Source organism: Chiloscyllium plagiosum, unplaced genomic scaffold (assembly GCF_037043375.1).
Source record: "Chiloscyllium plagiosum isolate Xiang-an unplaced genomic scaffold, Cpla_swu_hap1 HiC_scaffold_39, whole genome shotgun sequence".
NCBI classification, from domain to species: Eukaryota; Metazoa; Chordata; class Chondrichthyes; order Orectolobiformes; family Hemiscylliidae; genus Chiloscyllium; species Chiloscyllium plagiosum.
The window spans coordinates 13597917-13621230 of NW_028270177.1; the positions used below are offsets into that span (position 1 = coordinate 13597917).

Genomic DNA, 23314 nt, shown 5'->3' on the forward strand with positions numbered 1-23314 from the left:
GGTAGCACAGAAATCAACTGTTCTCATTTCCAGCATAATCCTCACTCGCTTTTTAAAAATTCATTTGAATGTCTAGCTTTATCTAGCACACCGCTTCAGTTTAGTTTTCCGGTCGGAAATATCACACAAAACAAACAGAAAGATGTACCCAGTCATTAGCGTAAAACGATTTCGTGGAGAAGACAATAGGGAAGTGCCACTACATCTCGAAAATAAAAGTGCTAGGCGCGAGCTCCAGTTCCTCGTTTTGAACTTAATTTGTGGAAATTTGGCATTTTACATGATTTATAAAACAAATTCAAGTTATCCTAAAATTTAACAACAGAATCTCACTTTAATTTTCGTAAAAAGAGAGCGCCTATAAACTCTAACAGCGTTTCAGCTAATTGCTAGGCCCAGTATGACTCTTTCAACATTGGTTGAAGAATCAGTGACAATCTGCTCATCACAATGGTGTTTTGGATTTTATCTTTTCCTGAAAAAAATCTTTCGCCTCAAGCCAACATTTTTATGATTATTACAAAGACGACATTACAATGTTATGGAATTAAAACATGACGTGCGCGGGAAAAGACCCAAAGAAAACTGCCCTACTCTCCCATCCATCTGACATTCCAATATCAGTGAGTTATTCACCTGAACAAAAGTGTCCTACCATTTTGATAATCATATGTACTTTTCACATTCAGTGTCGTATTTTTGTATAAGTAAAACAATCCTAACAAGAGGATCATAGGCCCCTTCAAAATAAAAATTCAGTCTGTGTACCAGCATTTAATTAAAAAAAACTTGAAATATATATTTAGCGGATTGAACACGCGCTTTATATCACAGTGATTCTGTTGATTCTTGAGGTGGTTTGAGTTCTGATTTTAGACTTTTTGAGGCGTGGGGAGGTTGCTGCTGGACAAATCAGATAGTTTTGTTTCACAATAAGGGCAAGTGGAAATGAATCAATCTAATTTGTCTCCAACGTTTTGATGCAATACGATTCGAGATGGGGCAATACTTCCTCTGATTCCTGCGAAGACTATACATAGCAAGGTTTCCCATGGAAAACTGTTCGATGAATCAAAATGCATTTCTGCTCCTCAGCAATGCACAGTCCCCCTAAAAAACAAATCTATAGATGTAATATTTTATTCAATTCTTCCGACAAGCTAAAAAGATGATTTTATTTGTCTTTCAATTTTAGATGGTTATCAAGACTTCTATAACTGGGTTTGAGCAGTCTAGGTCATTTAGATAAAAGCCAAATCTTTCACCAAATGACAATGGAGCAATTTAATCGCCATCAGATTGTTTTTATTTTTCGGCTATTCTTCGAGAATATACATTGAGAAACAGCTGAAAACAAATTTGTTTCGTTTTATATTTTTTTAAAAAGGTCAATCAGGAAGGTATGGGACAATAGTGTGATCTAAAGCTGTGTTGTCTGAGAAGTAACAGCACCTCATGGTGAACTTCAGAGAACAAGGCCAATCCAATCTTAACCACAGCCAACATCCCTTTCAAAACAATATGGACCCCGCGACAACCAAAATGCCGAGAGTGGAACAAGGTTGATTTTAGGTGATTTAAGTTTTCCATAAATGTGTACGACCTGAACAATGTCCTTTTATGTTTTTGCGTTTTAAAATCAAACTGCAGCGCGCTGATTGGCAACAATGTGTTCCAATGCACCTTGATCAAGACTATGCCAGCGCAGACGTTCCATATTCAACTTTGAGTGTGCATGTTCAAAATCGTATTTTGTACTGCTTAGCAGCAACTTTGAAATTCAATCTCTTTCGTCCGAATAAAAGGTAGTGGTGTCAACTGAGAATCGTTAGATAGTCAAATTAAAAACTATTTGATTAGTTGGCGTCTTTATAATCTTTGAGAACCACATTTGAGGGTTGAATACTCTTAGTTGTAATCCATTAGAAACAAAATGGCTGCTTCAAATAACTAGTTGTAATTACCTAGGTATTTCTATAACCATTCAGTGTTTTTTTTTAATCGGGGCAGGGAGTTATTACAATTCTCGGGATCATTATCGTACTTCTCACAGCGGCTTCACTTGTGTCTCTGGTGGTTTTGGTGAGTTTGTGATTCAACACGGATTCATTATTAAAAATCAACTGGGAATGTTTTTTGTTTGAATTGCAAGAGAAAAACCTGTCAGTAATACTGTGTGTCATGATGTAACGCTAACATGGATGTTGGTCCAAGCAGACATACATTTCCAGCTGCTGTCGGCTGGAAATCGCGTAGACGTATCTAAGGGAAAGAAATAGAGATGGAAAATAGGAAGTATTGCGTTTATGTGTATAATAAAGGCGCCGATCAAAGAAAGAAAGGAGAAAAATGCACTGACTGTTGTTTTGCAATGCCCATATATAGCTGCTCCCATCAGGCAACTATTAATTACATTGGTTGAAACGTTTTACATGGAATTCAAATCGCAATAAATCTGAAGGCAGTAGTGTTACAAGTCAAGGCTGCTGTGCCAAATGCAGAATCAAGTCCACAGAAAGCTAATCATTTTCGATAGTCATTATTCAATGATTGGTTCAGCAGTGTAAAAATCTAGTCTCCTCACTTCCTATTCAAGACTTCCTGCCTATGCAGATGAACTGATATTATGTTAAATTAAATTTCTTGCATTACAACAGTAACTACACTGCAGAAGTATTTTCATTGGCTGTGTAGCCCTTTGGGGCGTCCTGGGGTTGTGAAGGGCTCTATGGAATTGCAAGCGTTTCTTTTAACATGGATAGTAAAGTGGTTTCTTCAATTGAACCGAATATTGTACAACTAGATATTGTAGTTTCTGTTTAAAACAGAATTTTACATCAAGTAAATTATTTACAATTTATTCTGTTCAGAGATGGAGTCGATTTGAAGAAAGAACAGTGTTTGGGCCATTTTGGGAACATTTTATCAATATTTCGGATGTGATATTGTGCCAGGTGAAGTGGCTGCTTATTTTGTGAAAATTCGGATACACTGTACAGTATGAATAAACGTGTCGAGGCGTGTATGTTTGTGTGTGTGTGTGTGTAAGCGCATCCATAAAAATGGTGGTGAGAGTGTGCATGGACGTTTTAACTTCTGGGATGTATAAAGACCACCTCGATATTTGGAGACAAAGAGACACATAGAAATTATATTCTAAGGCACGGGTGTATGAACTGTGTCTGCACAAGAATGTCTGTAAGTTTGTGTTTATCGATCTAAATCTGGAGAGAGCATTATAGGTACTCTTCTGTTATTGTAATTATTTCTAATAACAATTAGAATAAGAGTGAAATATTACACAAAACATTCTAACAGAAAGACAAATATCTTGCTTCAGCTGCGCTTGCAAACTCAAGGGTTATCATGCTATCGACGTTTCAAATAAATGTTATTTCTTTCAAAAGTGGAAGTTTTTAAAAATATATATATATGTCTGAAAAATACGAGTATCACGTTTCACAGCGTCAGGTGTAAAAAGGATTAGCATTCCACGGGGTTAAATGTCATGACGATTGACTTTTTTTAAGGATTGTTAACAAATACCGACAGCAGCAGCGCAGGGTGTGTCCGGGCAGTTAATCTTGTCTTTTTAAAACAACATGTGACCTTAATTATTTACAAATATATCCGCAGATTTTGATTGTGAACACAACTCAACCTCTTAACCACTGGAAGTGGGAAGCGCAGCAAACAGGGGCACAGAAACACGGTTGAGGTACAGACCATGGTCTGCATTGGCACCTCAACCACTGGGCTCTTATGGGTGCACTCCTTTTGTTGGTAGAGTCAGCATGGACTCCACGTTGTATTTTAACTTGAAATCTACATTTCTTGGCCGTCAGGCGTAAACTGGGAGTTTACAGAGCACGGGGAATATGTCCTATGTGATTTCGTGCACATTTCAAATTTCTAATACAAGAAGGACGTTGGATGGAGGAAAGAGTGACTCTGTACTCAGGAGAGCCCCTCACAATTTAACACCGGCGATTGTAACAATAATCCCAGATACCTCGTGTTCAATACTCATTCATTAACAGAAACTATCAGCATTCGGTGCCCTCGTTCTCCCCACACACAAAAAAAGAAAAATATTTGCCTGCAGACCTGCTATTTTCGAACACACGTGTTACATTATTGAGCCTTAGCCAATGACTTTACAAACACATCAAGCGTCGGCTAATCAGTCTCCTGTTCGCATCAGGGAAAGAAAATTAATCACGTTGGGAAGTAGGCACAGTCCCCATCGTACGTGAATTACGTCTGACGCACTTTGATAATTATTACAAGTTATTTTTAGTAAAACCTCGAGTAACCCCCGCTATTTCAATTCCCTCAGAGATTCTTCTTTTAAGTAATGTATACTTGCCAAAGATCCTGCAGTAACTAAATTTAAAAAAAGGCTTATCACAAAATGGCACACAAATCGTCTTGTCAACAAAGACTGAGATAATAAGTAACACCTTTTTTTTCATTATGAACACCTCTTATTAACAAGTGCACCTAACCGTCTCTATCATCTCCAAATCTTAAATATAAGCGGCATGCAGCGCGGAATTCAGACTGTAATTCACTTCGAATTACAATTTAGGAGTGTGCGCGATATGTGTCAAGTCGAGTTGTTTTAAAGATATTTGCGATGATGTCGATATATTGCCCAGAAACTGTTGCAATACGGGAAAGGCTATTTGTTTTAGCAATGAGAAATGGCGACTGGGAATGAAAGGTCAAATCATTCTGAAAGATTCCATGGAAATGAACACCGAACAAACTGTAATTAACAGTTAGCCAAGTCGAGCCACAGCCATTGTAAACTAGACTCGCGTTACACACACACACACAAATCCTATTCTAATTGCGGCCGAATTTCAACTCTCCTTACAGCTCTCACGCACTTTCCTGGTCTGCAGAATAATCTTTTCTACATTTAACAATCTCCTCAGCTGAGGCTCTAAAGAGACGAATTGGACACATCGGCAAAATTATTGATCTGTCCTAGGTCTTGTTAATTTTTGGGAGGGGTTGGTGTGTGGGTTGGAGGGTGTGCTGGTGAAGAGAGGAGAAGACAAACTCGGCGGTCGCTGGCTGTAAGGGACAGCCCCAGCCGCTGGTGGGTAAGGGCCTGTCCACCGTCACTCAACCGGCGGCTGGCTGTCTCCCCATCCACTCCACCATCCCCTACCCCAACACCATCACCCACTCCCTCCCGTCCCGTCCCATCCCTCCCCCCAGCTTGGTTATGTGAACGGGAGGAAGGAACATTGAAACAATGAAGACGTGTTCACCAACCTGGTTAACAGAGAAAAAAAGGAGTATTCTAGTCGCTGACCAAAATCCGGCGAGTTTAACGCCGCTTCCTTGCCCAGTCGCACATTCAAACTTTAAACAGACCTCTTTCTGTTCTCTCTCTCTGGATATCTGCGGCGTACCTTCCCCGCGTTGGCTCCAATTCAACCCCCAAAAACTTTAGATACAAAAATCTCAGGGAGATTCACACAAGGCTACTGGCGTGAGCCAAAGCAGCTTTCAGTGGCAAGTGAATAGGGAACGTGGGCTTTTCAATGCGATTCAATTCTGAGACAAGATAGCAAGAGATACCGGGAGGGAGGGGGGGGGGGGGGTGGCCTGACATGTTCATTAAAGGCAATGGGAGAGTGGGATTCCAAATGACAATGGGGAGGGGGGGGGGAGGGGGAGTGAAGAAGAGGATTTGGGGAGGGAGTCTTTCTTCTCGGTTCTTGCATTCCCACCTCCCAAACCTCCCCCCCCCCCGCCCCTTCCTCGTGCCTTACCTACCCATCGCTGGGTGATCCTGCCCGTTTCTCCCTCTCTCTTTCTCTCTGTCTCTGTCTCTGTCGGCGTCTCTCTCTAAAACCTGGACCAGCCGCAGCTTCTTCGTGCGCAGCCCCGCACTGACGTCAGGCGCAGCAGTAACCTCTAGACTGCAACCATCCAACATTGAAGGGAGGGAGGGAGGAGAGAGGGAGTGAGAGGAAGAGGGGGAAAGGGTGGTGGTGGTGGTGGGGGGGGGGGGGGGGGGCGGAGGGTGGGAGGTGGGATCTAACACAAGAGCAATCAATTCCCTCCAAATCCTTCTCATTAATTAGCCCCCTCTTCAACCCCTCCCTCCATCACCCCCACCCTCAAACCCCGCACGCACACACACTGTTCTAGCCCTGGGCTGGTTTCCCTCCAGAATCCATTCACAAACCCCCAACACTGACCTAATCCTGCTCCCTCCCGTAATAGGAGCCAGCCAACAGAATACAAGGCGGACAGAACCCCCCATTATTTCTCTCTCTCTCTCTCCTCCACATCCCACACCCCACCTCCCCCGCCCCCAATTCCCCTCGCTCTCTGTTACAATGAAATATTTCGCAGCGCAGGAGATTACCTTACGGTCCGCTGTTTGCTTCTGAAATAGCGTTAAGTTCAAATCCAAATCATTTGGGTCAATGGGGGTGTGAAGGAGAATAAAAGACCCCGATCGGCCGATATTTGAGCTGTTTGAGGACAGGGGGAGGGCTTGCCTAGCGAATGTGGACACCTCCGACCTTTAGAGACCCAATGAGAGAGAAAATACCTGCAAACCGCAGGGGGAGAAAAGCTGTCACTTAAACTTGTTTTTTTCTCTCTCTAGTGTTTAATTGCACTTAGAAATCTAATGAGGAACGGAGTATAGAAGTGGGCTCAGAACAGAAGCAAAAAGCTCCCGTCCCTCCGTCTGCGATGTGTCGCCAGGGCGAAAGGTTGACACCTCCCGTGGTCCTTAAACGGGCAGAAGCAGCGGGGAAGACACCACCGCATGAACTTGACAGCGGGAGAGGCCATCAATCTGATAGCAGACAACCCAAGTTCATTATCATCCGCCATCCTACCGTTTTAGCTCATTTCACATTCAGCTTCAGTCTCTCTCTCAATCTTTGCTCACGGACAGATTATAAAAACACCGCTATTCACTTGAATCGATATACCTCTTCACAAAAATGCACTTTTTAAAAGGGACGTTCCTTTAAACTCTAAAAATATAAAAGCAAAACGACTCTTACCATCAGCATACAGTCACCCAGAACTTTCAGTTAATGTGTAGAAAACAATGAAATGTTGTCTTAGTCATTACCTTTCATACGTAGAAAAACCTCCATAATTCAATCCCAAAATATTTTTGTTCATGTTCAGTTCCACCAAGAGATTTTCCCCGTTTTGTTTTTACATTTCGCTTCCAAACAATTCCTGAGACAATAAGTTTCCTGAGACTTGATTTCCCCCTAATTAATTTCAGTGTCCAACTTGTGCAGTTCCCTTGTCGCCAGTCCTGCGTTCCCTATTGAATTATATTCGCTTCGCTGCCCCTGAAATAACCACGCCAAGTCAACTCTGCCCCCCAACATTTCCTCACAGCCCTCATTCGGGGAGGAGACACGGTGCTCAATTGCAATTTCTTTTTTCCCTCTCATTTCCCTTCGTCAGTGAAGCGGCTGAACGTGTTCTGAAACTCAACAACATCCAAATTCTTTGTTCCTGTCAAATCGGGGCATCCATTGTCCACCCTCTAAGCCAAAGACATCATTTTTTAGCAGCTTTTCAATAACCTCGACATCAATGCGTTCTGCACACTCCGCCGAACAACATGATTCATGCACCAACCGATTCGGTGTGTGTGTGTGTGTGAGGGTGTGTGTGTGTATGTGTGTGTGTGAGAGAGAGAGAGACTGTGTGTGTGGGGGTGGGGGGTGGGGTGCATGTGCATATGAGTGTGGGCGTGTATCTATGTACGTGTGTGTGTCTATGGGGGGTGTCTATATATGTGCATGTTTGTCTATGTATGTGTGTATGGGAGGCTGTCTATGTATATGTGGGGTGTGCCTATGCATGTGAGTGTGTGTGTGTGTATATGTGTGTGGGGGTTGAGATTCGGGTGCGTGTGCCTATGAGTGTGGGTGTGTATCTATGTATGTGTGTGTGTCTATGGGGGTGTCTATATATGTGCATGTTTGTCTATGTATGTGTGTATGGGAGGCTGTCTATGCATATGCGGGGTGTGTCTATGCATGTGTGTGTGTATAGGAGGATGTGTGGGTATGGGGTTGTGTATATGTGTGTGGACATTTTTGAGAGTGTCGGTCAGTGTGTGAAGGTCTGTGTGTATCGGGGGAGAGTGTGTGTGTGGGTGTGGGCTGAGGGTAGTTGGGTGAATTTCTATATCATTTCACAATATTGGAATATTCGCAATTAAATCCGATTCGCATCACACCAGGTGCGCTCCCTTTCAGTTTACAAGTTCGGCGATTAAAGACAACATTCATAATAGTAATTCCATTTAAATAAAAGCTTTCACGTTCAATTCAACAAAAATCTTAGAAACACGCATTGCATTGCAGAGAAAGTGGACGCCGCTCCTGTTTAAGATCGCACCATTTTAATATAATTGCTCTCCCCAATTAACAACAAAAGTATTTTCTTCCTACTGCGCGCGTCGACTTCTTCGGAAGCAAAGTCGGAGTTTTTCTTACCTTGCTGACAGCACTCCCACCAACGTTGTGTGTGTGTGTGTGTGTGTGTGTTAGGGGGGGCGGGGAGAGAGAGAGAGAGAGAGAGCTGGTCCTCCTCGGTCTAATAGCCCCCTTCTCCTGGTGGCGGAGGTACGTTCATAATGAAGGAGTCTTTAACACACTCCCCCCTTCCCAATTCCTCCAGCGCCCCCCACCCCCCTCTCTCTCTCTCCCCAGTCTAGGGCTCTCCACGGGCTCCTGCTCGGAAACAGGACTGGCGAAAGACTGAGGCGCGATGAGAGAGAACGAGAAGTGTCACCCAAGCATTTCTGAGTGTGCCACTGGGGACAAAGCCTGCTCACGTCGCCTATACGTCACCTACAAAGTCCACCAACCCCTCGATTCCCCCCTTAATTCTGCGCAATTATTCCGGAGAAACTCACGTACTGATTGCAACAACGAATAGACACATAGAACTGATGCCAGATATTTTTAAAATTGGAATGGTTCAAATATTTACCGGGGAACCCAGTTACTGCCAAATGGGACGTTGAGTCAACGTGAAAACGTACGTACGTTGTCAAGCGTTTATAGAGCAAAAGATTCTCATTGAAAACAAAAACTAGCATTTTCTCACTTGGTTTCTGTTACATCTTTTTTTAAAAGAAAAATACATACAGTGTCGAATTATATTCACCACTTTGCAAATCGATCTGGAGTCTAGGTCTACCCGGAAGAAGACGGCGGTTCTCTGCCTCGTGTTGTCTTGCTCGGTCTGGGCTGTATAATATTTCTCTGAATAAAGGCATTTTACACAACCACACACGCAGAAACTGGAAAATAATTATTAATCCCAATAACTCCCGCGAAAAGTCACCAGCACGAGCGACCTCTCCCCTCCCCTCCCCCCCAGCTCAGTTATCAATAAAATTTAACCTCCCACATATTTTAGGGAGGGTGAGGGCAGTCTTTCTGGACTTCACGCGCGAATATTCCATGCAATGCGTGTTTGCAACACGGAATATTATATCCGAAAGGTTAAACAGGCCATCACATAACGTTGACAGACAGACCTGGCGATTTATTCCAGATTCGTTGTGTTACTGTCCGTCTCGGCTAGTTCTAGGTGCTCTTCCAACTCGGTTCCAGATCTGAAGGTTATCTGTCAGAGAGCAAACTTCAGGTTTAACACTTTGCAAAGGCTAGTGTGAACTGTGTAGACGGGTGAGTGACTGAGGTGTGCGTGTCTGCATGGACCGAACAAGTGTCTCTCTACAAACTTAAGTGCGGTCTCCCCCTCCATGAAAGAAGTTCAATTCCGACAGACATCCCTATTTTGTAATATTCTTACCGCAGGAAGCGGACCACGGAAAATGTACGTCACATTTCCAGTTAGTTAGTGTCCACCCAGACGCATCGAAAACCCAGGTCCCCTGTTATTGAATGTCTAACACATCGGAAGCTGTGCTCTCGGATTTAAACCCCTCGACTGTTCTCCTTTTCTGTCCGACCATGCGCTGCTTGTAAATGGATCTGCATTAAATTGTCCTCTCCGCTAATCCTTCCGATCCGAATATTTTCACCCATCTGGGTTTCCTGACCGCCCCCACCCCCACTTCGTTATAATTTCATGGTTGGAGATTGTGGAATTTAAGAATGCACGCTGCGAGAGCGGGGAGAGCTTTTACAAACGCGATGTAGTAAAAGGGTGTTGAAACCATGCGGGGAGTGTAGCGTCTTCACACTGACCTAATCTGATGCGCTGAATACTTAAGATTTCAAATATTTATGAATTATGGCAAATATTTCCTTCGATTTACAATAGAGACTTAATAGGCATGTTTGTAATCCACACGATAATTACGTTTCATTTCAATAAAATATTCTGCACAGTTATTTTCATTTTAAACAGTTTTAATTTTAAAAAGTGTTCGGATTTCCAATAGGAGTTTGAGTTAATAAGATATTACATTCACTTCATGAAAAGAAAATTTAGCCTATGTGACACTGTTGCAAAGATGCATCATATTTCGAATATATATTTATCAACTCCAGCCCTGATGTATTAGATATGTATTTGAAGTCCGCACCAGCTCGTCAGATTTACTTTATTGCATGAATCGTTTATTGCGAATTCTGTTAAAATAAAGCAGCCACATTAGTGTATAATGCAATTACGTTCAATTTCCTGATATCTAAATATCACACGAGCTGTGTTGCATAGAATTGATATAGTCCTGTATCCTGCACATATTCCAAACTCACCTCGAAGGTACAACTAAACGTTTAAAATATATTTTCAGGAATAATTTGCAAACTATTCTCAGGTTAAAATAGCAACTGAATAATTATATTTCAGCAATTGGCTGTTTAGAGGAAGGATTGAGACAAACAGAAATATTTCCCAATTGTCTGTTTGCTGAGAACAGTCTTGTAAAACCTTTAGACGTAAACTGCCTTTGTCCTTTTGTTTTTGAACCTCGCAATTCGACAGTTAATTCATCTTTAGGTGTGGATATTCTGCACAGAAAGTCTCCCACCCTCGCCCCCGGCCCTCACCCCTCCCGCACACATAGCGATAAACCACGTCCTCCGAGTCGCTTCTGCCAAAGTGCGGTCCCAATTCGCTGTGCAAGGGACAACGGTTAAGTTGTTATAATAAGGTCCTTGACCTCAGCCCCTGTTTTGTGCCTCTACTAGTATGGAATGTTTAAAGATGAATGGGAATCCACTCGCTTTGTTTACATTGTGTTATTTAAGGTCCTATAAACAGTCTTTATGACCATTGTTGTGGTTCTTAATTACAAACTTGTTAAGTTAAAATGATGGAGTGCTCTATCCCCCAGTTTCTGTCGTTGGTTCTTCACCCTATCCCACGGGATATTATCACTTCGAGTCCCACTTTGACATTTCAGTGTTGGCAGCTATTTTTCTTTTCAAAACAGTAAACGATTTTAACAATTTGCTTGTTTTGGAGGGGGAGAAGTGGTGCATTTACAAATAGATAAAACATTTTAACCAAAAAAAATGTTGCACTTTTATTTGGTCAAAAGAAGTTTTATTTATTTATGATTTATTTCCTTTATTCCGAAAATTTGTGGAAATAATTCCAAAATAGTTAAAATAAAGTGTCAACCGCTATATCAAGATATAATTCCCGAATAAAGGAAATTATTTGTTTCAAAATGGATTAAGCAGCTGGTGTAGACACAAGCAGAAAATATGTACAAGTTTCGTTCAGAACGATGACTCTAAAAGTTACAATGCGAAAGAAAGAATGTTCAGGGCTTCTGACACAAGATGAAGAAGGCCATGTATGACAAAGAAACAAACAGGGAGGCAAGAGTACCATCATTAGCAATATTTAGAAAACTAAAGGTCACATGGAAGAAAAGCAGGGGAATAAGTTCATTAATGTCCACATTATCTAGGTAACATATCCTGGTTTATTTTAAATAAACGTGATTTTTTATGCAATATAGTGTGAGATTGTTGCAGAGAGAATGCGGTATTGTATTTTATAACAGTTTCATCTAATTGTAGGTCAGTAAAACTTGGAGCAATTTAGCTAACCTGTTCTCGGACTTTCAATCCAACGCAAGAACAGCTGGACGAAGGGAGGGACAGAGTTGATAAACGTATTTTAAATCTTTTCTTTTCAATAATTCCTTGATTAAAAAAAAGTGTCTTCGTTATAATGTAAGCTTTCTCTCCAGTTGTCACCTGACATATTTTTTCTGTTTGTAGGGAAAATGTTTAAACATGGCACATTAGGGATGATTTTTATTTCTCTTTGACCATTTTCAAAAAAAAAGTGCAAATATGTTCAACATTGTTCAACAAATGCAAACGGTAGTTTCTGGAGAATACTTAAAATTTATAATTGTTTGTGTACATAGAAATCTGAGAGATTTGCATGGATTTTGTTGATTCTAGTGCAGCTTCTTAAAATAAAATCACAGTTAAAATAAGATGGTGAGTGGGGGAGGGGTAAAATAATATAAAATGGAGACAGAATTTGTCAGTTTGTAGATTAGTGATAACAGGAATTATAATGCGTTTCGAGGTCGACGGCCCGAAAATGGTGGAGACGAGCAGCCCCTAGTGGAGAAAAATGTCACAACAGCAGTTCGGTTCAAGTGGGCTGAGAAGACCAAATCACTAATATCGGGAGCTTATTACAACATAACACAAAAGTTGCATTAAATTGCGGAATATTTCAAACCTATACTCTGTTACCAGGCATTGCATTAAAAACACACAACACATAAAATTGGGACAAGTCACAATTAATAATTGGATTAGTTTCTCATTGCAATCAAATGTCTGAAAATATAGGAAAATATCAGTGAATCCAAGATGGTTGGACATCAAAACTCAGGGATAAATTCTAGAGCAAAAGGTTACCTTATCCTAAAATGTACTGATTTTTTTTTTGCACCGAAAGTCTATGTTAATAAAACACTAAGCCTGGAGTATGGCGTGCGTGAGGAGCGGTTGATGGTTACACAAGTGATTGGAAACAGTCTCTTACTGTAAATCATACAAAAATGTAAATATAAGATGCTTAAATTAATTCGAGACAGCTAGACCTATTTGGATCTTCTTGTAGTTTAATTTGATTTCTCAGCTATTCGGTGAATTTTAATCCTTCCGTAGAACATAAATAAACGATGCGGGATTAAGTGGCATTGTTGTTTGATCATTTATTTAATATTTAATCATTGTTGATAGATTTGGTTCACAAATCAAGTTAAAATCAAAATCGTAAATCCCTGGATGGCGTTTGCGAGATAATTCAAGGGTTTGGAAATGACGGTGGATACAGATATACGCAGAGAATCATACTGTAGATATCTACAACTAAATTTAAAATGAACTCTGTCGGTTCAAGCTCACAGGGGCTGTTATATAATATGACTGACGTAGTTCACAGGTAGTGAATCATACATACCCTGACGGAAGAAGTGATAAGGGGGAGATGGAAGTATTTTGAAACGTGTAGATAAAAATCTGTTTTAGGCTTCAGTTAATTTGAGGCACGACTGTGTGCTTTCAGGGGAGAGACTTGAAATAAAACAAGCGATTTCTGCATCGATTTAATGCAATTAGTAATAACCACAGCAACTTCTGCTCAGATATAGCAGATTGAACATAAATAAACAAATTTAGAACATTGAAGATCTATAGCTGAAAAGATTGTCGAGAGTTAACCTCCAGACTATAAATGAGTACTGTGTGCATGTGTTAGAAGGATGTATTATTGCATTGTGTACGTGTATGCAGCTACATTGATGTGTTCACCTGATTTGTGTTTTGAAATAGATTCGCCATGTTAATCAATATTTTTATTAGAGAACATTGACGGTTTGTAATTTAGAGGTATATGTAATTCACTTATCAGTTAATAGGTGTTCAGCAATAAAAAAACAGTTATTCTCTCTCTTTCTCACACTCACTTATCTATACTATTATATACTATAAACATATATAATACACGGTATGTAACATACATCTAAACGCCATGCATTATGTCTAATACACTTACATAATTTAAAAAAATCTTTATTGGAGCTTCTCGTTCTTATTCATTTTAAAGCTTGTTTTTATTTTGCAAAAAACAGCAAACACGAATTTTAAGTCCGTTATACATTTTGAAGAAAACTCGAGTCCTATCCAGCCTAGATTTAATACTTAGATGTACATAGAACAGCAGATTCGTCTCTAGGTCAAAAGGAAATGGATCACCTCGAGCGCTCTACCTATAAATATTCAGATGTTCGCAAGCAAACTGCTGAGTAGGACCTGTTATAGTTTGTTAGAACGTGATAATCACTCGAGATAAGAAACAAATTCGTGTCAACAGAATGGTTACTTTCAATAAATTCGCAGGGTCTTTGTGTGAAAGTTTCAGTCATTTTGTTGAAATAGTTGAGGCAGCTCTAGGTTATATTACTTGTTACATTGAATCGTATTGGAAGTTTATTGAGATGCTTGTATGGATTTATTCATGGTTGGTACTTGAACAATGTCGATTTCAAAATCCAGCAAGGAATATCGATCCAAATCCGCGCTTTTTTTGCAATGAGTAACCAATAATTGCATTCGACCATATATCACATGGATGCTGCATCAAGATTTTTTTTTTGCTCAGGTGCTAGACATAGTTTATTTAAAGTGTTGAAACAGCACTGAGAGACCATGCAGTAATTACTCCGCTTTCAACTTCACCTCCGAGAAATTTGTTATTAAATAGTTGATTTCTACAACGTTTTCACATTGAGCTTTTTTTTGTCTATTATACTTCAATGTTAGGCGCCAGCTAATGCCATTTCACAGTTAATAATATGCATCAGCTTCTGGTCAGGCTCCTAAAATGAATAGTTTGCGGACTAACTCTATTTTAGGTTTAATACAGAGTTGTTCATTGTGGTAATTGTTTGGCAGAATGCAGCACTTTATTGAGCAATATCTTGACATTTCAAAAATTAAACGATTCGAATTGAATCACGCGTTTAGTTAATTCTTGCAGAACAAATGCAGAGAGGTGCCCACTCAGAAAATGTCTGTTTATGACCATTAATCGAACAATAATTGGACGTTTTATCGGCTTAATTTAAGCAATTGTTGAGTATTGGGCATGCAAGTGTGTAGCATACGAACGATCATTTTTGGTTATTGGTTTTAATTCCTTCCACACAACCACCAAAACATTAATTTGAGATGTGAAATTAATGGCGTTTGATTCAAGTTTAAAGTTTTGGCAAGAATACGCAATCAGCAAGAACAGACAGGATATCTCGTTTACACCGTGAAAGGAGTTAGAGTTTATCCTTTAATGTGGCTTATATTTCGTTCTACTTAACAATTCTTTCAAGTTCTCGATGTGCATGAGACCAGAAATTACACTGAAATCGAAGCAAAAAGCTTCATGATGGAAAGAACGGTGTTGTAGGACTGAGCTAGAATATACTGACTGACCCAAGGATACACATAAATTGAAAGTAGTTGCTTCCATTTCAGGTTGAATTTGCAGCTATTTTAAAATCTACCCTTTGAGGAATAACTGTGAGACAGCGTGCTGCTACACGGTCCAAGTGTAAAACTGAATTTGTTCTCCTCAAAACAGGCATTCAATAGGGTGTTCATAATTTTGGTGGGGAAATCTTGCAACGAGTGAGGCTAACACCAGTCATCGTGAGACTCTATTTGAGGATTTTGACCTGCGATACTTTTGAAATGATTGAACGTACTTCACTGAAAACATGACAAATGGTCTCCGCTATAGATTTTTCTTTAACACAGATCCCGGTCCCCGCGCTGCATCCCTGTGATATACCCAGTAAATCTTCCCTTTGCAATGAAGCATAAATCCTATGCAAGCCCCCTGTCACACAATACTTCCAGCCTGAAGGGTGTATTTGTAAAAGTCTACTCACACGCTTCAATTCTGACAACCAACAAATTCATTAGGTAAATAGAACATCAAAAGCGAATATTTATTTGTTTTCGAGGAAAGCCAGACAGCAAAAAAACTGAAATACAGATACTGAGATATTTTGGTTTTTTAAAAGTATTTAATGCAACAAACCTCTGTCATAGTAGCACCAAAATGATTAAAATGGAATTTAATGCAGCCCACTGAGCACACTTTCATCGCTGTCGAGGTATACGATAATTTTCAGGCATTTGAGAACGACTGGACTTTCTTTTCTGATTTGCATGAACTGCTTTTCAGGTAAAATCTGGGAACCATCACCTCGTGTTGTGAACTGTATTGGACAGCCAACTGCATCAACTCCTGCTACACCGTGCGCCCATCTACCTGGGAATTACACATGGGAACATCTGATCGGATTTTTAAACACATTTTTACATCAGATTTCCTTTTTCCACATTCTGTGAGAGTGGACTATTTTGTGGAGAGAGGGAACATCATTGTTGTAACGTGGTTAATGTGTATCAAGTATTCCCAGACCGATCGAGGCCTGAGCCATCGCAAACTGCACAGCTTTGATGTTTCTGATTGTGACTTCACAGAATGCCCCGTTAGAACCCTATCCCATCCGTTCTAAAGAATGAAATGGTTTTGATGGGCTGTGGGAGGAAATTCGCCGCTCTACCTGATTTTCCAAACATTAAAACGCCCACATTCTGTCGAGCAAATGTGTGATTTTTAAAAAAAACATAATAAACGTGTACGTGAAAGGGAAAGTGAAAAGAGAGAAGGGGATAATTATTCTGGATTGATACAAAGAAATAAAGTGAGTTACATTAATGCTGGGATTATAGGATCTTTTTTCATTGATCTTTTCTTGATTGTACATAATCTGGATTTTAGTTAAGTGGGTACTTAAGGTCATTTTGTCACGTACGACACCATATGGCGCTATGCACACTGACATCACTCACACTAACCCGCTGCTCGTTTTTAAATTTTCTAATTAACCTGTTCGGCGATGTTACATCACTGGACTCGAACCCGGGTCCCTTAGCCCAAAGGTAGGGACGTATGCTGCTTGTCTGGTTTGACCAGGTGTAAACAGACTTTGTCCCCCTTTGTTATAACCCAGGTCTCTCTTTCTCTCTCACTCACACACACACACACACGGCATAATATTCCCCGCCCTGGCGTTTCTCGGAGTCGACTAACGATTGGCGTTGAACACGGGGCTACCTGAACAAGATTGTTATTTGCATCTTCCGAAAACGGCCATGTCTCGGCCACTTGGCAGACGATCTGCCGGCTGGGGCGCCACCCGCACGGTACCTCACTATTTCCCCTTCCCACAAATGGAAAAGTGACCAGGGACTCCCCGAGGCGGCTGCAGATTGTGTGGATCCTGTTGGGGACTTTAAGGTCGCAAAGTTAAACTCACTCACAAAGTTGGTTCTGCAAAGCACTGATCCGAAATGCTACTTTAACTGATCACATTGATCCCAGCGATCACGGTGACTGACCACTGACGACACCGATCACACAGAGCACAGTGATCATATTAATTGATCGCTTCTTACAGTGATCACATTAACTGACCACTGGTCACCCGCGGTCACATTGGTCAGATTAACTGGTCACTGACAACAAAGATCAGACCAGTCACATGGACTGATCCTGATCACAAAGATCACACTGACGGATCACTGATCGCATAGATCACATCAACTGATCATAATAACTGATCATTGATCACACAAACTGATCACTGATCGCGTGAACTGATCACACTGACTGACCTGCCCTAGATCCTTAATAAAATAAACGATCTTCTCACTGCGCCCCCGCAAAAAAAGTGGCAATTTTATTTTTATTCACAAATGAGCTGATAGATTTCTGAACCCCATTAAAATAATGATAACAATTCACACGAATCTATTCACTGCATCATAATCTTGCCCACACATTCAAAGTCTCATTGATAAACCTCAGCAACAGACTCAGGAATGAAACTAAATATTAACAGCGCAGACATACACATACATTCTATTAAGCTGCACACACCAACGCTGCCAAGCATCGACACAGAGATGGGAATACGTTTCTGATTTGTGTTCCATCAGTTGCAGAGTTTTGTTTTGAAACAAAATGTTCCCAAAATGCTGTCAGGGAAAAAAAAAACGAGTTTCTCTGTTTGAGTTGGTCCCAGCAGCCAGCCTGCCCTTGCATCGGATTCCAGTACTTGTTAATCTGGATTGATCACATACTGGACCAGTCACTCTGATATACCGGTTCCCATACGGGCTGGGGGAGCTGGTAGCTTCAGTCATGTGCAATACCCAGGTCCGTCACCAACTTCTGCCTGAGCCCAAGTTATTTACCACGGGCTCGGCGCTCGTTCGGACTTTGCCCAAACGGCGGAGCCGCCTTTGTCCCTAACCCCTGGGTCTCAGACAAATGAATCGATTGGTTTCCACGTCTTAGTCACGAATTTTCCTCTTGTTTAAAATTCAGTTTCAGTACAAATGCTTTTAACAAAACAAACAACAAATCCCAGTTTCCGCAGTAAAGCAGGACAACTTGATTAGATTTACTTTTACAAACCTGTACACTTCAGAACACAATTGTTGCAAACTTTTAGTAACGTTGCATTTTTTTTACTGAAATGGCCAGCTGCACTCTAATTTTACACCAAAAGTAAATAAAATGAATGTGTGACTGCTATTTGTTTACCAAACCTCCACAAAGTTGCAACAATAGAATTACAGGTGTGGATGCAAATCGGTCCCCCAGCTTGCAATGTACATCTTGCAAAATGCATGAATGTTTCTGAACTTTCAAACTTACTGCGGGCCACTTGTCTGTACTGCTCTCCTGTTGCCGCTGTGACTGGCCTGCACTTAGTGACTGAGCCGGGGCGGGGGTGTGGGGAGACTGCTGAGCCGCGGCTCATCGCCGCCATCTGCCGGTCGAGTATTGGAGCTGCAGGGAGGCGAACTGAGCCTTCCCTGAACACTCGAGAGAGGACGGAGACCCAAAGATGACAGCGAGAGTTTTAAGTGCTGTCGCTTCGCTGCTCCCACCACGGATTCGACAAGCGATTAAAACACAAGGATTTTCACAAAGCAAAAAGAACAGTCCCCCTCCAATCAAAGGCGCTTGACTGACGTTTTTGATTTCCCCATCCCGATGACATGCTGTTGAATGGAAGGATTTTTAAATGGAGAATTATATGATTGCTGGTGTGAACTGGTGTCATTAAGAACACCCTGACTCAAATAAGTAGGGTGTTATTTACAGCGGTGTCCATGTGAACAGAGTTCGATGCACAGTGTTCTGTGCACATCAATGTCAAAGTATTAAAAATAAGTTTTATTTCCCAGCAGATTTGCAGTTTTCCTTTTGCTTTAGAGTCAATGAATTTATGTGCACTTCCAACAAAAGTCTCAAAATAAAAACAATTACATCTGTTTTGATTTGCCTTCGCTGTGCGAACCAAGACAACACGAACTTAGTGCCCTTGTCATTAACATGTACATCCATTTCCCACAGAGATTACTCGAGCTCAGTTGGCTGGTTTGTGATGCAGACTAATGCCAACAACATGGGTTCAGCTCCTTCATCGCTGAGGTTACCATGAAGGACTCTCCTTCTCAATCTCTCCTCTCGCCTGAAGTGTATGCTCCTATAGTCTACTCTGGATAGGGTTACTTTATCTACTAAGGGCACTCTGGCTAGTTCCTCTCCTTACAAGCTCAGAAACGTTAAGTTCCCCCATTTGAGGTCTGTAGATTCAGCACAGGCCATGAATTAAATGTAGGATTTTAATCTTCCCGTTGTGTATCTTTTAGTTCCATACTAACTAATATTGCCACTGACTGAGACAAGAAAGGACTATCCACAAACAAGATGAAACATCTTGAGTTAAAAACCATTAATGATGACAAAAGTTTGAGAGAATATTACATGATCACACTGAAGTTGTGATTATTCTTTCACAAGTGCAGTTCTAAAGGCACATGACAAAAAACAAGATTTCTTATGATTGATTTACACTTCATAAGACACTATTGTGTGTGTGACATTTCAAGAGTTTCTCAGATAAAATTCTAAAATATTTCTGGAAAGTGATGGGTGATAATTTTCTATTCCCAGCTTTTGCTTTTAATGTCCACAAAGGATGGAAATCACATCAATCAGCAGTGAGATTACTAGTAGATTAAAAGTAACATTACTCTCCAATTCCTCTCCAAAACCCTTGAAATGTTGTTGCCCAGCTCATATTGATCTGTTCCGTTTGAATCATGATTGACTATTCTTTTCACCCTACCTGCAACATGAGCACCTTGTTTGTCAATACCCCTGTATTTCACAACTGCAACCTCAGCACACTGTCACCCCATGTTTTATTGTACCTTTCCATATCATTTCGCATGGTCCACATGCCAATTTCCTCTATTGCCTTTCTGTCTAATGGAAAAGGGCAAATGAATGGGACAGGTTCAACTGTTCTAACAGAGAGCTGGCATAATGGACCAACTTCCTCATTTCCCCTTCCCCCACCTCATCCTAGTTTCTAACCTCCAGCAACACGATCCCCTGACTTGTCCGGACTTGTCCGATCTGCCCAGCTCCTTTTCCACCTATCCACTCCACCCTCTCCTCCCTGACCTATCACCTTCATCTCCTTCCCCACTGACCTATTGTACTCTATGCTACTCTATCCCCACCCTCCTCTAGCTTATCTCTCCACGCTTCAGGCTCTCTGCCTTTATTCCTGATGAAGGCCTTTTGCCCGAAACGTCGATTTTGCCTGTCCTCGGATGCTGCCTGAATTGCTGTGCTCTTCCAGCACCACTGATCCAGAATAATGGACCAAGTTGTAACCATTCCATTATTTCACTCTATATTTCATCTGGTGTGATAGTGTCCTTGTAAAATTTCAATCCTCTCTACCCCAACATAGCCAGTCTACCTCCCACAAGGGACTCTATTACCATGTCCATATATGTACCTCTCCAGTATTTCAGGGATCTAATCTCAGGCTGTCTCTCTTTACCATTTGCATACTGACTGTCAGTGACACTTCCTGATAAAAGTCAGCATCATGTGTACAATGATGAATTTGAAGAATGTCTCTCCATCATTCAGAACAGCGTCTTTGATGGCAAACTGACCAACTTAGGACGTAGATCAATCAAAATATCTTTTTTCTCAACATGCTTTCTGCTGACCTAACTGGTCCAAAATTCTACCATTCAGATTCTGTCTCATATATTCTAGGGACCAATCATTCCCTTTTTACTCATTCAGGGGGATTGGGTGTCGCTGACTTGGCCCTATTTAGTGACGAACTATCTCCTTGAACCGTTACAGTCCATTTGGTGTAGACACACTCAGAATATCATCTGGAGGGCAATTCCAGGATTTTGACCAACGACACTGAAGGAACAGTGATATATTTCCAAGTCTGGATGATGAGTGGCTTCAATGTGGTGATGTTCTCAAAATCAAAATCAATGTAGGGCCAAATTGAGGATTGCTAAATGAATAGGGATTGGAAAATATATTCAGTGTCAATATTTCCTCTCAACTCTTTTCATCTGTATATATCCAATCACATTTTGCAGTAAATGGAACACATTTTCTTCCAGACCTTTTACATGGACTATTCTTTGTGAATGCTGAGTGCACTATTAAAATAATTGTATGTGGGGGCGTGAGTTTTTCCTGCTCATCAGTTTGAGAGCATTGGACTGCAACACTTCTCTACTTTGGCACCCAATATTAGTATCAAGGACTTCTGTGTTAGGTCTAGCACAGTAAGATGCAGAGTACAGCACTCTGCATGTCAGAAGTGTGCTGGAAGGGAAGATCATTTTTAGCCCATTTTTATTTTGGAAGACTGAGGGGTGTTGACACCTAGACAACTATCAGACACATAGGAAAGTAGAAGAAAATAATTGGACAAAAGTTATTAGACACACTTAAGTGCCTTTCACATAATCGTGTATATTTAAAGCCATAAAACACGCACAACAATAGTCAATTGATGAACCTGCAGAGGCCAGGAGTTTAGGCCAGTGTAAAAATCTTTGAAGGCCTATATTAGGCAGACTTGCAGGTTGCCTGAAATAAGTGCAGGCCTCACTTGTGAAAATGTAGAAATGCCCTGCCCATTTTCTCAATTTATGGTGTTTAGACTTGGATTGTCATTTCCAGACCTTTGTAGCCTAACCAAAGGTCCAAAGGACTCACCACAGTAACAGGTCAGAGGCTAGGAATCCTGCAGTTAAAAACTGACCTCCTGACTCCCTAAAGCCTGACCACCAACCACAAGGCACAAGTGTGAAAGAATACTCCCCACTTGCCTGGATGAGTTCAGCTCCAATAACACTCAAGAAGCTTGACACCATCTAGGACAAACTGGCCCACTTGACTGGCACCATATCCACAAGCATCCACACCCTCCACCACCAACATTCAATAGCTGCACTGTGTGTACTATCTACAAGATGCATTGCAGAAATTCACCAAAGATCATGGGACAGCACCTTCCAAATCCACAACCACTTCCATCTAGATGGATGAGGCCAGCAGATGGGAATGCCACCACTTGTAAGTTCTTCCCCAAGCCACTCACCAGCCTGCACTGGAAATATAAAAATGTCCCATCATTGTCGCTGGGTCAAAATCCTGGAATTCCCTTCCTAAAGGTATTGTGGATCAATCTACAGGAATTGGACTGCATTGGTTCAAAAAGGCTGCTGGCTAGCACATTCTCAAGAGCAACCAAGTTAAGGCAATAAATGGATGCAAGTTTGCTCGCTGAGCTGGAAGGTTCATTTTCAGATGTTTTGTCACCATACGGGTGACATCATCAGTGTGCCTCTGTTGAAGCACTGGTAGTATGGCCCACTTTTTATTTATGTGTTTAGGTTTCCCTGGGTCATAAAAATTAATTTTAACATTGCTCTTGGCTATGAGAAGACCAAAAATTATTTTGTATTTTGTAGAGTCAGACGGAAGAAGTGCCCCACTTGGATTCATAAATTGTGGGGTTACTATTAACTAGGGCTTGATGACCTCCCAAGCTTCTCTGTCTATTGAACTTACTGCTAAATCACAACATGAGTCAAATTTTCGAAGGTGTCATCAGATGAATTGTATCAGTATTTCTGTATTAATTTTAGTGAAGCTTGGGGATGAGATTGCTTCAGGCCACAGTCTATGCATCAACTCTATGCACTGCTGGAATCACATGAGTTTGGGATTTTAAAAGGTTTGCTTCTATTTTAAAGAAAGGACAGAGCTCGCAGAGAGTGAGACCGCCTTTGCAGTATTTTGGTGCCTTTTTCAGATGATTCCGAATTAAATGGCTTTG

General features: G+C 41.1%; 1 long non-coding RNA gene across 2 annotated transcripts; it reads right to left on the reverse strand.

Moving 5' to 3' along the window:
* Positions 1-10468: 10468 nt before the first annotated feature.
* On the reverse strand, positions 10469-18956 carry LOC148138629 (uncharacterized). 2 transcript variants are annotated; one of them, XR_015753752.1, is made up of 3 exons: positions 18778-18956; positions 16084-16317; positions 10469-10628 (listed from the first exon to the last, which is right to left on the reverse strand). It is a non-coding gene; the product is annotated as an uncharacterized LOC148138629 (long non-coding RNA). The 2 variants fall into 2 exon arrangements; XR_015753751.1 differs by lacking the exon at positions 10469-10628 and having other exon boundaries at positions 15962-16317.
* Positions 18957-23314: the final 4358 nt, after the last annotated feature.